The sequence below is a fragment of the Saimiri boliviensis genome, chromosome 2 (genome assembly GCF_048565385.1).
Source record: "Saimiri boliviensis isolate mSaiBol1 chromosome 2, mSaiBol1.pri, whole genome shotgun sequence".
Classification (NCBI taxonomy): Eukaryota; Metazoa; Chordata; class Mammalia; order Primates; family Cebidae; genus Saimiri; species Saimiri boliviensis.
The window spans coordinates 90130450-90144864 of record NC_133450.1 but is presented as its reverse complement, the minus strand read 5'-3'; the positions used below and the strand labels follow the sequence as shown (position 1 = coordinate 90144864).

Genomic DNA, 14415 nt, shown 5'->3' with positions numbered 1-14415 from the left:
TACTCAGGAGGCTGAGGCAGGAGAATTGCTTGAACCCAGGAGGCGGAGGTTGCGGTGAGCCAAGATCGTGCCATTGCATTCCAGCCTGGGTAACAAGAGTGAGACTCCGTCTCAAAAAAAAAAAAAAAGACATTCTCAGATAAACAAAAGCTCAGAGAGTTCATTACACTGGGACCTACCCTGCAAGAAATGCTAAAGGGAGTCCTTCAAGTTAAAATAAAAGGATGCTAGGTGGACATTTGAAGCCACATAAAAAGACCTGTATTATTGGAATTTTGATTCCTATCTCTGATTTTAATTATTTTATTGGATTTAAAAGAGATGTGTAACCATAAGTCTGTGTTAAATATATAATTTATGAAAAAAACAAATTAGGCATGGTGACATGCACCTGTAGTCTCAGCTATGGAGGATTGCTTGAGTCCAGGGGCTGGATGTTACAGTGAGCTATGACAGTGCCACTGCACTCCAGCCTGGGTGACAGAGTGAGACCCTCTCTCCAAAATACAGATATACTTTGTAACAACAACATAGGACGGGGTAGAGCTGTCAAGGAGTAGATTATTTGTATGTGATCGAACTTACTAGTTTAAAATCGATTGCTGTAACTTCAGGATGTACTATGTAATTCTCATGGTAATTACAAAGAAAATATCTATAGAATATACACAAAAGGAAATAAGAAGGGATTCTAAGTGTGTCCCACCAAAAAATCAATTAACACAAAGGAAGGCAGAAGGAAGAAAATGAGAGAGAAAACAAACCAATAAGCCATGCAGAAAACAATCCACAGAGTGGCACCGGGAGGCCCCGTAAATGGTGTGCTGGAGTCCTCCCAGAGCAACTGCTCACTGAGCCCTTGGCTGTGGGCCTCATGGTACAGTCACCCAACAGGGAAGTGAGCTTCGTCAGATGATAGTCTTTAAAAAATGCAAATGAATTCTACAATCAAAAGACTGTAAGAGACTTATACATTGGTTGAAAGTAAAAGAATGAAAAAGGATATTCCATGCAAATGATAACCAAAAAAAAAGGAGGAGGAGCTAGACTAAATAGACTTAAGGTCAAAAGCTGTTTTAAGAGATAATAACAGTCAATCCACCAAAAAGATGTAAGTTATAAATGTGCATGCAGCACACCTCAGAGCTCCTAAATACATGAAGCAAACACCAACAGAATGAAAGGAGAAACAGTTCTACGGAAACGTAGGCGACTTTAACATGTCACTTTTTTTTGAGACAGAATCTGACTCTATTGCCCAGGCTGGAGTGCAGTAGCGTGAGACAGGTCACTGCAACCTCCTGGATTCAAGTGATTCCTGTGCCTCAGCCTCAGAGTAGCTGGGATTACAGGTGTATGCCACTACGCCTGGCTATTTTTAGTAAAGACAGGGTTTCACCATGTTGGCAAGGCTGGTCTCAAACTCCTGACCTCAAGTGATCCACCTCCCTTGGCCTCCCAAAGTGCTGGGATTAAAGGCATGAGTCACTGTGCCTGGCCCAATAACTCACTTTCAATAATGGATACAACACCCAGAGAGAAGATCAAGAAGGAAACGGAGGGCTTGAACAATACTATAGACTAATTGGACCTACCAGACATACACAGATGAGTACACCCAGCAGCAGAATGAACATTCTTCAAAGTACATGTGGAATGTTCTCTGGAAAAGATCATATATTAGGCCTCAAAGCAAGATATAATACATTTTAAATGACTGAAATCATAATAGCAGAAGGAAAACCGGAATATTCACAAATCTATGGGAACTAAACAACATACTACAAAACTATCAATCAAAGAAAAATAATAAGGACAATTAGAAAGTATTTTGAGACAAAACATATCAAATCTTATGGGATGCAACAAAAGCAGTGCTATGAGGGAAATTTATAGCTGTACATGCTTACATTAAAGAAAGCTGGCCAAGGGCGGTGGCTCACACCTGCAATCCCAGCACTTTGGAAGGATGAGGAAGGCAGATAACCTCAGGTCAGGAGTTCAAGACCAGCCTGGTTGACATGACAAAACCCCATTTCTACTAGAAACATAAAAATCAGCCAGGTGTGGTGGCAAGCACCTGTAGTCCCAGCTACTTGGGAGGCTGAGGCAGCAGAATCACTTGGACCTATGAAGAGAAGGTTACAGTGGGCTGAGACTGCAACATAGCACTCCAGCCTAGGCGAGACAGCTAGACTCCATTTCCCCCAACCCCTGCCCCCACCACACACACACACAAAGCAGCAGCAGCCAGGTATACTGACACTGTTCTATAATTCCAGCTACTTGGAAGGAAGGCTGAGCCCAGGAGATTGCTTGAGCCCAGGAATTTGAGACTAACTCAGCAAGTGGCAAGACCCTCTGTCAAATAAAAGAAAAAGGAAAAAGCTCTCAAACCACAGTCCTAACTTTGTACCTTAAATTATCAGAAAATGAAGAACAGCCTAAACCCAAAGCTAGGAGAAGGAAGGCAATAATAAAGGTTACAACAGAAATAAATGAAATAGAAGATGGAAAAACTGACTTATAACTACCAAGGAGATTGAGTCAGTGACCAAAAACTTGACAAGAAAGAAAATTACAAGAACAGATGGCTTCAAGGGTGACTTGCACCAAACATTTACAGAACCAATACCAATCCTGCTCATCTTCAAAAATCCCAAGAATACCTCCAAACTCATTCTGTGAGGCCAGCATTACTGATACCAAAGGCAGACAAAGGAGCATAAGAAAATACACCACTATCCTGGATCAATACAGATGCAAAAGTGCTCAAGAAAATACTAATAAGGAGAATTCAACAGTGTCCTAGATGAATTATACAACATGATCAAGTGAGAGTTATGCCTGGAATGCAAAGATGGTTACCAGAAACACATTAATGAAAGATACCATGTTAACAGAATGAAGGAAAGAAAGCACATGACAATTTGTTTCAATTAGCACAGCAAAAGCATTTAATAAAGTTTAATATCCTTTCATGATTAAAAACATACTGAAACATGTATGTAGAAATTGAAACAACCTCAACATAATAAAGGTCAGATGAACAACCTCCAGCTAATATCATTCTCAATGATGAGAGACAAAGTTTTCCAAGAAGAGGAATAAAACTAATGGTGCCTGCTTTCACAATACTGGATATCCTAGCCAGAGCTATTAAGAAAGAAAGGAAAACGAAAAGGCATCCATATTGGAAAGGAAGAAGTAAAATTTTCTCTATTCACAAATGACATGATCATCTTTGTAGAAAATCCTGAAGACTGCACAAAATAAACTGTTAGAACTAATAATCTGTCCAAGTTTCAGGATTATGAAATCAGCATACAAAAGTCAGTTGCATTTCTACACACTAACAGTCAATGATCCAAGAAGGAAATTAAGAAAACAGTTCCTCCCGGCTTGGTTGTGGATGCCTATAGTCCCAGCTACTTGGGAGGATGAGGCAGAAAAACTGCTTGAGCCTGGGAGGTCAATGCTGTCAGTTTTTATAATGATTATGCCTGTGAATAACCAGTGTACTCCAGCCTGGCAATATAGTGAGACACCATCTTAAAAAAAAAAAAAAAAAAAAGTCAGTTTACAATAGCATCAAAAAGAATAAAATAGGAATAAACTTAACCAGGAGGCAAAGACTGGCAGAATTTAAAGTTCCAGAGACTGGTTGTGTAACAAATGTAAAATATAAAAAATCTTGTATTTATAGATTATAAGGCTCTGTTTCATTAAGATGTCAGTAGGACACAAAGTGATCTACAGGTTTAGTGTAATTGCTCTCAAAATCCCAGTGACATATTTTCTTCAATTATATAAAAATCCACCCTTATAAACTGCATAAAGTTTATATGCAATTTCAAGGGATTCCAAATGGCCAAAGCAATCTTGAAAAAGAAAGTTGGAAGGATTTTACTTCCAAATTTCAAAATGTATTATTAAATGCTACGGTGGTCAAAAGTGTGGTATAGCAGTAAAGACGTACAGAGAGACCAGTGGAATGCAATACACAGTGCAGAAGGAAACTCTTACACATACGGTCAAATGAGTTCAATAAGGATGCCAAGACTTTTCAATCAGGGATGGGACAGTCTTTCAACAAATGGTATGGGAAAACTAGATATCCACAGGCAAAAGAATTAAGTTAAAGCTTTACCTTATATCATGTTTAAAAAACAAACAAACAAAAAAAACCTCAATAATGAATCAAAGACCCAAGTGTAAGATCTAAAACTATACAACTCTTGTTTTTTTTGAGATGGAGTCTCTGTCGTCTAGGCTGGAGTGCAGTGGCATGATCTCGGCTCACTGCAACCTCTGGCTCCCAGGTTCAAGCAACTCTCTGCCTCAGCCTGCCAAGTAGCTGGGATTACAGGCAACCACCATCACGCCTACCTGATTTTTGTATTTTTAGTAGAGACAGGGCATCTTGGTCAGGCTGGTCTTGAACTCCTGACCTTGTGATTCACCCACTTCCGCCTCCCAATGTGCTGGGATTATAGGCATGAGCCACCATTCCAAGCCGACAACTCTTAAAACATAGAAGGAGAGCTTCCTTTGGCAGTCATTTCTTGGATATGACACCAAAGGCCCAAACAACAAAAGGAAAAGTAGACAAATTGGATTGCATCAAAGGATACTATTAACAGAGTGAAAAGGCAACCTGCGGACTGACAGGACAGAGGTGCAAATTACATGTGACAGAGTTCCATCTAGAATACATAAAGCACTCTCACAATGCAACAACAAAAACCCAACTAACGCAGTTCAGAAATGTGCAAAGGATGTGAACAGACAGTCCTCCAAATAAGAGATGCAAATGGCCAATCAGCACATAAGAAGATGCTCACCATCACTAATTATTAGGGAAACAAACCAAAACCACGGGGAGAGGCTGGGCATGCTGGCTCACGCCTGTAATCCCAGTACTCTGAAAGGCCGAGGTGGGTGGATCACTTGAGGTCAGGAGTTTTAGACCAGCCTGGCTGATATGGTAACACCATATCTCTACTAAAAACAGAAAAATTGGCTGGAATGTAGTGGCACATACCTGAAGTCCCAGATGCAGAGAAGGCTGAGGCAGGACAATTGCTTGAACCTGGGAGGTGGAGGGTGCGGTGAGCCAAGATTGCACCACTGCACTCTAGCCTGGGTGACAGAGTGAGACTCCATCTCAAAAAAAGAAAAAGGCCGGGCACGGTGGCTCAAGCCTGTAATCCCAGCACTTTGGGAGGCTGAGGCGGGTGGATCACAAGGTCAAGAGATCGAGACTATCCTGGTCAACATGGTGAAACCCCGTCTCTACTAAAAATACAAAAAAAATTAGCTGGGCATGGTGGCGCGTGCCTGTAATCCCAGCTACTCAGGAGGCTGAGGCAGGAGAATTGCCTGAACACAGGAGGCAGAGGTTGCGGTGAGCCGAGATCGTGCCATTGCACTCCAGCCTGGCGAAACTCCGCCTAAAAAAAAAAAAAGAAAGAAAGAAAAGAAAAAGAAGAAGAAAACCTACATGGACAGGCCACCTCAGACTCATTAGGATGGCTGTAATCAATACAGAAAATAACAAGTGTTAGCGAGGATGCTGAGCAGTTGGAACCCTTGTGTACTCTTACTGGAAGCTTAAAATGGAGCTGCAGCTGTGGAAAACAGTATGGCAATTCATCAAAAAGGTAAAAATAGGCCAGGTGCAGTGGCTCACACTTGTAATCCCAGAACTTTGCGAGGCCGGGGCAGGCAAATCACTTAAGTCCAGGAGTTCAATACCAGCCAGGCCAACATGGTGAAACCCTATCTCTACTAAAAATGCAAAAATTAGCCAGGCATGGTGGTGCAGGCCTGTAATTCTAGCTACTCAGGAGGCTGAGGGATAAGAATTGCTTGAACCCAGGAGGCAGAGGTTGTAGTCAGCCAAGATTGCACCACTGCATTCCAGCCTGGGTGACAGAGCGAGAGACTGTCTCAAAACAAAGAATTACCATATAACCCAGCATTTCCACTTCTGGATGTGTACTCCCTACAATTCAAAGGGCCTCACACATTTATACACCGATGTTCATAGCAGCGTTGTTGAGAGCAAATTCTGACGTGTGTGAAAAATCATATTGTTTGCTGAGAAATCCTATTGAGAGTGGTGGCAAGGGAAACCTAGTCAGCCCCCCAAAGCAGAAAACTGCCCCCAAAGCAGAAAACTGCTCAAAGCACTATAAAACAGTAACCAATATAAGTATGTCTCACGCCAGATGAATTAGTTCTTTGAACACAGGACATGTGAACCTTTCCTTTGTTCCCTTGTAAAGAGTGCTTTCTAGTTTGTCTTTAACCAAGAGTAAACACACACTAGCTGCCTGGTTAGTTTACCTTTAACCAATGAAAGAACACAGAGCATCCGCTTGTAAAACTTGTCACTGTAAAGTCAAGAATAAATACAGCCAGGCGCAGTGGCTCACGCCTGTAATCCTAGCACTTTGGGAGGCTAAGGTGGGTGCATCACGAGATCAAGAGATCAAGACCATCGTGGTCAACACAGTGAAACCCCGTCCTACTAAAAATACAAAAAATTAGCTGGGCATAGTGGCACGTGCCTGTAATCTCAGCTACTCAGGAGGCTGAGGCTGGAGAATTGCCTGAACCCAGGAGGCGGAGGTTGTGGTGAGCCGAGATCGCACCATTGCACTCCAGCCTGGGTAACAAGAGCAAAACTCCGTCTCAAAATAAATAAATAAATAAATACATACATACATACATACATAGGTCAGAGTTTGCTCTGGACTCTCAGCTGGAAATGCTGTGAGACCCCTGGTACTCCCCTCGGAACCCACCTTTGGCTCTCTATCTCTGTTTCTTAATTCCTTCAGCACCGCGTGGGTTGGGCGTCTCCATGACTGAGCTGGTCTCATTATTCATAGCAGCCAAAAAGATAGCAGCAACCCAAGTGCCCACCAACAGATCAACAAACAAATGTGGTCTCTCCATACAGTCAAACATTATTCAGCCTTAAAAAGGAAGGAAATTCCGACACATGCTAGCACATAGATGAACCTTGAGGATGTTTTATGCAAAGTGAAATAAGCCAGTCACAAAAAGAGAAATACTTTATGATTCCACTTATGTGAAGGACCTAGAGTAATCAGATTCACAGAGACAGAAAGTAGAGTGGTGGTGGCCAGGAGCTGGGAGAGACAGTAATGGCTTATTTAATGGGGATAGTTTCAGTTTGGCAAAATTTAGTGAGTTCTCTAGAGTTTGGCTGCACAAAAATATGAATGTACTTACACTGAAGTATGTACTTTAAAATGGTTATGGCAGGGCCGGGCATGGTGGCTCAAGCCTGTAATCCCAGCACTTTGGGAGGCCAAGGCGGGTGGATCACGAGGTCAAGAGATCGAGACCATCCTGGACAACATGGTAAAACCCCGTCTCTACTAAAAATACAAAAAAAATTAGCTGGGCATGGTGGCACATGCCTGTAATCCCAGCTACTCAGGAGGCTGAGGCACGAGAATTGCCTGAACCCAGGAGGCGGAGGTTGTGGTGAGCCGAGATTGCCCCATTGCACTCCAGCCTGGGTAACAAGAGCGAAACTCTGTCTCAATAAATAAATAAATAAATAAATAAATAAATAAAATGGTTATGGCAAATTTTTTGTGTTTTACCACATTGAACATTTTTGACACTGGAAGTGTATATTTACTGAGCACCTCCATGGTGGGCGTGATGATACCATTATGAACACCGTAGTTATAAAAAAATCTTAGGGAGGTACAATTCTAAGTGTAAAAACTAGCAAAGACGGACAATAATAGTCACAGACCTACAGGACTCAGATAATAGGCTTATTAGACAGAGATTATAGATTTCAGAAGGGAACTAGAAATTATTAAAATTACTAATCACTAAATTTGTAGTTCAGTAATTAATTTAGCCGATTAGCTAATTTACTAATTACTGAAAATTACATACTGAAAAAGAACCAGACTGTAGTAGAAAGAGATGGCAGAAAAGGCCACCTAAAGTCCATCTTTTAGACAGTGCTCTTAGCAAATGAGGGACAGAAGGGCACTTCCTGGCCAGGCGTGGTGGCTCATGCCTGTAGTCCCAGCTACTCAGGAGGCTGAGGCAGGGGAATCACTTAAACCCAGCAGGCAGAGGTTCCAGTGAGCTGATATTGCACCACTGCACTCCAACCTGGGCAACAGGGTGAGACTCGATCTCAAAAAACTAAATAGCAGGGTGCAGTGGCTCACGCCTGTAATCCCAGCACTTTAGGAGGCCGAGGTAGACCGATCACTTGAGGTCAAGAGTTGGAGACCAGCCTGGCCATACCCATCTCTATTAAAAATACAAAAATTAGCTGGGTGTGGTAGCAGGCATCTGTAATCTCAGCTGCTCAGGAGGCCGAGGCAGAACTGCTTGATCCCGGGAAGCAGAGGCTGCAGTGAGGCACTGCACTCCAGCCTGGGTGACAGGGTGAGACTCCATCTCAAAAAAATTAAATAAATCTCATCTTTTAAACAATTCTCCTAGCAGATGAGGGATAGAAGAGCACTCCCTTACCCTGGTGGCTCTAAGTGTCCAGTCTGTGCCGTTGACCATCACAGTACTGCAAACTGTACTGAAGATCCCACCCACACAGTGAGAGTTCCCTTTAGCCTGCACTTTGGGTTGGATGCATCCAGAGCTCTCAATGCATCATGTGCTAAGACTCTACCCTCCCCTGGGCTGGGAAGTATGTCTTGGTCTTCTTTCTCCAGGCTGCTGGTGGCAGAGCCTGACATGGAGTGAGTGCTCCATAGACACTTATTCAGGTTCCTAAGAACTCAGCAGGCTGGGCCTAACACCACTGCCTGCAAAGGCCTGGCAGGTGTAGGGACTCATCAACCCGTCCCTGCTGCTCTTACAGAAAGGGGAGAGGGAGATAGGTGGGAGTCGATGGAGAGTTGTCCTTTTAATAAGGAGGACCAGGGGCTGTAATAGGGGCCCCGGCATAATTTATTTCAGGAAATAGCAGGGGCCCCTCTCCTCTGGGACCCATAGCCTGGCCTTACTTCTCTTCTCTCTTCTCTGTTCTTTATAGTTTGAGATTTTGTCTAAGCCAGCACTAGGCTGCCAAAGACTTCAAACTCCTTCACCTTCTACTCTAATTCCAGCTGCTTGATAAGGGCAAGATTCTTGGCTGGGACAGAATAACCAGCATGGAATGCCGGGCAACTCAGAACGGCATGTGCTGCAAATAGCTCAGAAGAGCTATTTGCCATTGCGCTCAAAATACTTCTGAGGACGTGAAACTCCCCCACTGGTCTGGGTAATTCCCCTCCTTCCTCCACATCTCCACTTTAAACGAAGAGACAGCACGGCCAGTGAGTCCCAGCCCTGCAGAGAGAGCTCTACCCGGCTCCTGATCATGCCCAAGGTATTTATTCATTTATTCAACAGCCATGTGGGAAGCCACCGCTTCAAAACGCTGACTGTGTGGAGGGGGACAGGAAGCCAGGTTCTCAGCTGGCTGGTCCTAGCATTCCCTGCCTGATCCCGGGATCTCCTGAGGCAGGAAGTTCTATGAGGAGAACTGATAGCTCTTCAGAAGCCCAGGCAGAGAGCTGCTCTCTTTGGGATAGACACACTGGGACTGAATGCTTTGGAGGGCCTCCGTTTTGGTAGGGGCACCTGAGAATTAGGGCCCTCAGGCTAGAGCATTCAAAGTTTTTTAAATTTCTTTTGGAACATAACCTTTTCCTTTTGAGTTTTCAACTGAAAAATAAAGCTAGCAGAATCCAAGAATACGTCTCTGGATTGGGGCTGATCATCCACTCAGGAGATGGGGAGACGTGGGCAGCTATGGAATCTTCTCACCGATAGAGGGTGCCCTTGAGCCCTCTTTGGGCTGAGACTTTAGTAGGAGATTGTAGGGTCCAGATTCCAGAGCAAAGGGCCAGGTGTCAGCCACGGGGACTGAGGCAAGCTGAAGGCCAGACACCAGACTTGGCTGTCCCCGACTTCCCCACCCATGAATCCCTGGTGCACAGCAGGTGCTAGATGAAGTTCAGAAGAAAGAACTCCAGGGTAAATGGGAATGAGAAGGTTGGTCCTCCACATTCCCATGCTGGAGGGAAGAGAAGGGAGAGTGGCTGGGATCTGAGTGTTTGCTATGGTTACAGCCTAAAGACCCCGCCCGAGCCCCGGCACTGCTCAGAGTATCTTGAAAGATGTTTGATCTTAAGCCTTACAGTAGTCCAATGAAGAATGGATGATCTCCTTAACGAGGGAAGAAACAAAGGCTCAGAGAGTTGAGGGGATTCCCCCAAGGTCATATAACCTACAAATGGCCAGGACGGTGCTGATGAGGGCCTGTCTGCCTCCCAATGCTGCCCACGCTCAATCACCCCCCACCACTTCTGCTTTTGCAATAATAGCCTTATGCCACATATTCTACCAGTTACTTTATGAAAGGAAGCCAACTAAACTTTAGCCATATCCCAAGCCATAACAGGTAGCTCCTGTTCAAAATACCCTGTAAATCAGGTTATGCAAGATCAGATATGCACCCACAACTGTTACAGGTACTGTGCTAGCCACTGTTTTGGGGAACTCAGCCTAGGACTATGAGTGAAGAGACAACTCACAAAGAAAAGCAAATCACTGGCATGCAGGGGGCCCTGAGCAATTCAGAGTCAGAGGCAACTAGAGTGTGCAGCCACCTGACCTGCTGTTTCCCAATATGCTTAATGGATCCATGATGTCGGGTCCACAAAGGAAATGCAGAAGCCTTCCCTTGTGGGTCAAGTATTTACCAAAAACACAGCAGTGGACTGAACACCAGCAGAGATACAAAGAGGGAAATACAGTTCTCCCTTCACAAGGCAGGTTGGACAACATCAATATTTTGCAGTTAAGATGTGCAGGTGGAGTGTGTGTGCATGCCCAGAATTTAAAGACAAACAGATGGGACAGGGAATGATTCCAGCAGAAAGACCAATAAATACTCACATCTACAATGTATACCGAACTGCAGCCTAGACAACATAGCAAGGCTCTGTCTCTATGAAAAATTTAAAAATTAGCCGGGCATGGTGGCACATGCCTGTAGTGTCAGCTACCCAGGAGGCTGAGGCAGGAGGATCACTTGAGCCCAGGAGTTTAAAATTACAATACACTGTGATCACATCACTGCACACCAGCCTGGGCATCAGAGCAAGGCCCTATCTCCAAAAAAAAAAAAGACATTTACAGAAAAATCAATGTATGAAAATCCAAAATAAAATATTAGCCAATAAACCCCACTGGGGCTTTAAAAAAAAACTTACTCAGCTGGGCGTGGTGGCTCATGCCTGTAATCCAGGCACTTTGGAGGCCAAGGCGGGCGGATCACCTGAGGTCGGGAGTTCAAGACCAGCCTGGCCAACATGCTGAAACCCCATCTTAATTTAAAAAAAAAAAAAAAAAAAAAAACTTACCTAAACCAAGAGAGACTTCTACAGTGTGAAAAAAGGATGGCTCAAAATTAGAACTTTTCATTTTATTTATATTAATATGTTGAAAATCATAATCATCACAGATGTTGAAAAGGCATTTGACAAAATTTACTACAAAATTTAAAGAAACTTATCAAATTAGAAAGAGGGATACTTCCTTAAATTACACACAATAAAGGAAATTAAACCCAGACACACACCCATCAAGCCAAAGCCCAGCATCATTTGTAAGGCATGGAAGCGATAGAAGCTTCCATCAACCTTTGGAACAAAAGAATGCCCTCTGTTACCACTATTATTTTGGAGGCCCGAGCTGACGCAACTAGGCGAGGAAAGTAAGACATTAAAGAAAAAAGCGGAAGGTGAAATAGTTACATTTACTCTGAAAAATTAGGCAGACAGATTTTGCTAACGAGTTAGGTACAAAGAAACATACTAAACCGTCTTCCTTTTTCTTAATTTTTAAACTATAGAGATGGAGCCGGGCACAGCTCATGCCTGTAATCCCAGCACTTTGGGTGACCAAGGCAGGTGGATTGTTTGAGGACAGGAGTTTGATACTAGCCTGACCAACATGGCAAAACCCTGACTACTAATAATGCAAAAATTAGCCAGGTGTGGTGAAACACCTGTCATACCAGGTACTCGGGAGGCTGAGGCATGACAGTTGCTTGAACCTGGGAGGTGGAGGTTGCAGTGAGCTGGAACTGTACTACTGCACTCCAGCCTGGGCGACAGAGCAAGACCCTGTCTCAAATAAATAAATAGATAGATAGATAGATAGATAGATAGATAGATAGATAGATAGATAGATAGATAGATAGATAGAGACGGGGTCGTCTTATGCTGCCCAGGCTGGTCTCAAACTCCTGGGCTCAAGCAATCCTTCTGCCTCAGTCTCCCAAAGTGCTAGGATGACGCCTGAGCCACCACACCTGGCCTCAGACAGTCTTCCTATGTACAAATAAGCAGTTAGAAAAGAGAAAACATCCCATTTGCAACAGCACACCCCAAAAAAACAAAACTCCCAGACATAAATATGCAAAAATATGCACACACCATCCATATGAAGAAATCTTTCAATGAAACACTTTGAATGCAAAGAAAGCCATGCTGCATATGTTATCGAGAAAGATTCAACATTAAAAAGATGTCGTGGTCAGATGTGGTGGCTCACACCTGTAATCCCAGAACTTTGAAAGGCTGAGGTGGGCGGATCACAAGGTCAGGAGTTTGAGACCAGCCTGAGCAGCATAGTGAAACCCTGTTTCTACTAAAAATACAAAAAAATTAGCTGAGCATGGTGACCTGCAACTGGAGTTCCAGCTACTCAAGAGGCTGAGGCAGGAGAATTGCTTCATCTAGTAGGCAGAGATTGCAGTGAGCAGAGACTGTGCCACTGCACTACAGCCTGGGTGACAGAGTGAACTCCATCTCAAAAAACAAACTAAAAGATGTTACTATCAATATCAAGTAGGGGTGTGTGGAAATGGAGCCTTCACATGCTGGGGGAACATAAAACAGCATGGCCACTCCAAAAGACAGTTTGGCAGTTTCTTAAAAGGTAAATATAAATTTATCTTATGGAGTCTGATGCTGTGGCTCAGACCTGTAATCCCAGCATTTTGGGATGCCAAGGTGGGTAGATCACCTGAAGTCAGGAGTTCAAGACCAAACTTGGCCAACATGATGAAACCTCGTCTCTTCTAAAAATACAAAAAAGTAGCCCAATGTGGGGCGGGTGCCCGTAATCCCAGCTACATAGGAGGCTGAGGCAGGAGAATAGCTTGAAAGTGGAAGGCGGAGGTTGCAGTGAGCTGAGATTACGTCACTGCACTCCAGCCTCGGTGACAGAGCCAGACTCTATCTCAAAAAACAAAAAGAATTAGGTGTGGTGGCACACGCCTGTAATCCCAGCTACTCAGGTGGCTGAGGCAGAAGAATCACTTGAACCCAGGAGGTGTAGGTTGCAGTGAGTCAAGATCATGCCACTGCACTCCAGCTTGGGCAACTGAGTGAGACTGTCTCCAAACAAAGTGTCAACATCAGTGGCTCTCTGTATATTCACAGAATGGTGCATCCATCACCACAATCGATTTTAGAACATTTTCATTTCCCCAACAAGGAACCCTGCTATCCTTGGTCATCATCCCTCCCAATTCTTCCTCCCACCCCCAGCACTAGGTAACCAGTAATCTGCTCCCTGTCCCTCTGGATTTTCCCATCTGAACATTTCATATAAATGGGATGATACCGTATGTGACCCTTGGTGACTGGCTGCTTGGACTTGGCATCAAGTGTCAGGCTCACCCACATGTGGCCCATGTCTTTGCTTCATTCCTTTTCACTACCTTATTGCCCAACTGGTGTCATAAGCACTGCAGGTGAACTGTGAAAAGTTAGGGTGTGTGTTATAAAAAAGTTAGAACAATTGCTAAAGAAAGCATATATAGCTAAAAACATAGAGCAAAAAGATACAGCCAAAAAGCCACTAGAGATGAAAGGATACGTGAAGAATCACTCCATTTATCTAAAAGAAGGCAGGAAAGGAGGAACAAAACACGGAAGAGAAATAGGCCAGGCACGCTGGCTCACTACTAAAAATACAAAAAAAAAAAAAAAAAAGAATTAGCAAGACACAGCGGCGCACACCTGTAATCCCAGCTACTTGGGAGGCTGAGGCAGGAGAATCGCCTGAATCTGGGAGGCAGAGAATGCAGTGAGCCGAGATCACGTCACTGCGCTCCTGGGCGACAGAGCAAGACTGCCTCAAAAAGAAAAGAAAAAAAAAGAAAAGAAAAAACACAAATGGCATAAGTTAGAGATTCCATTGAACTGTAAGTGAATGAAACACTCCAAATGAAAGTGAGAGAGTGAGACTGAATTTTAAAAAACACAAACAAAAACATGACCCATCTATCTAATGTGTAGAAGAGACACCCTTTAAATACAA

At 43.7% G+C, this 14415-nt stretch overlaps 2 protein-coding genes across 5 annotated transcripts in view; one reads left to right on the top strand and one right to left on the bottom strand.

Annotated features, from left to right (window-relative positions):
- The window catches only part of LOC120360973 (uncharacterized), a 123768-nt gene that overhangs the window by 26427 nt on the left and 82926 nt on the right, over positions 1-14415 (bottom strand). The window lies entirely within an intron of this gene.
- The window catches only part of LOC104650532 (uncharacterized), a 487983-nt gene that overhangs the window by 459287 nt on the left and 14281 nt on the right, over positions 1-14415 (top strand). The window contains exon 22 of one of the 2 annotated variants that reach the window (XM_074393866.1): positions 2283-5663. The exons of the other annotated variant lie outside the window; for it this stretch is intronic. The gene's annotated coding sequence lies outside the window, so the exon portion shown is untranslated. Of the gene's footprint in view, positions 1-2282; positions 5664-14415 lie in introns of those variants that run through there. 2 annotated transcript variants of the gene reach the window in all.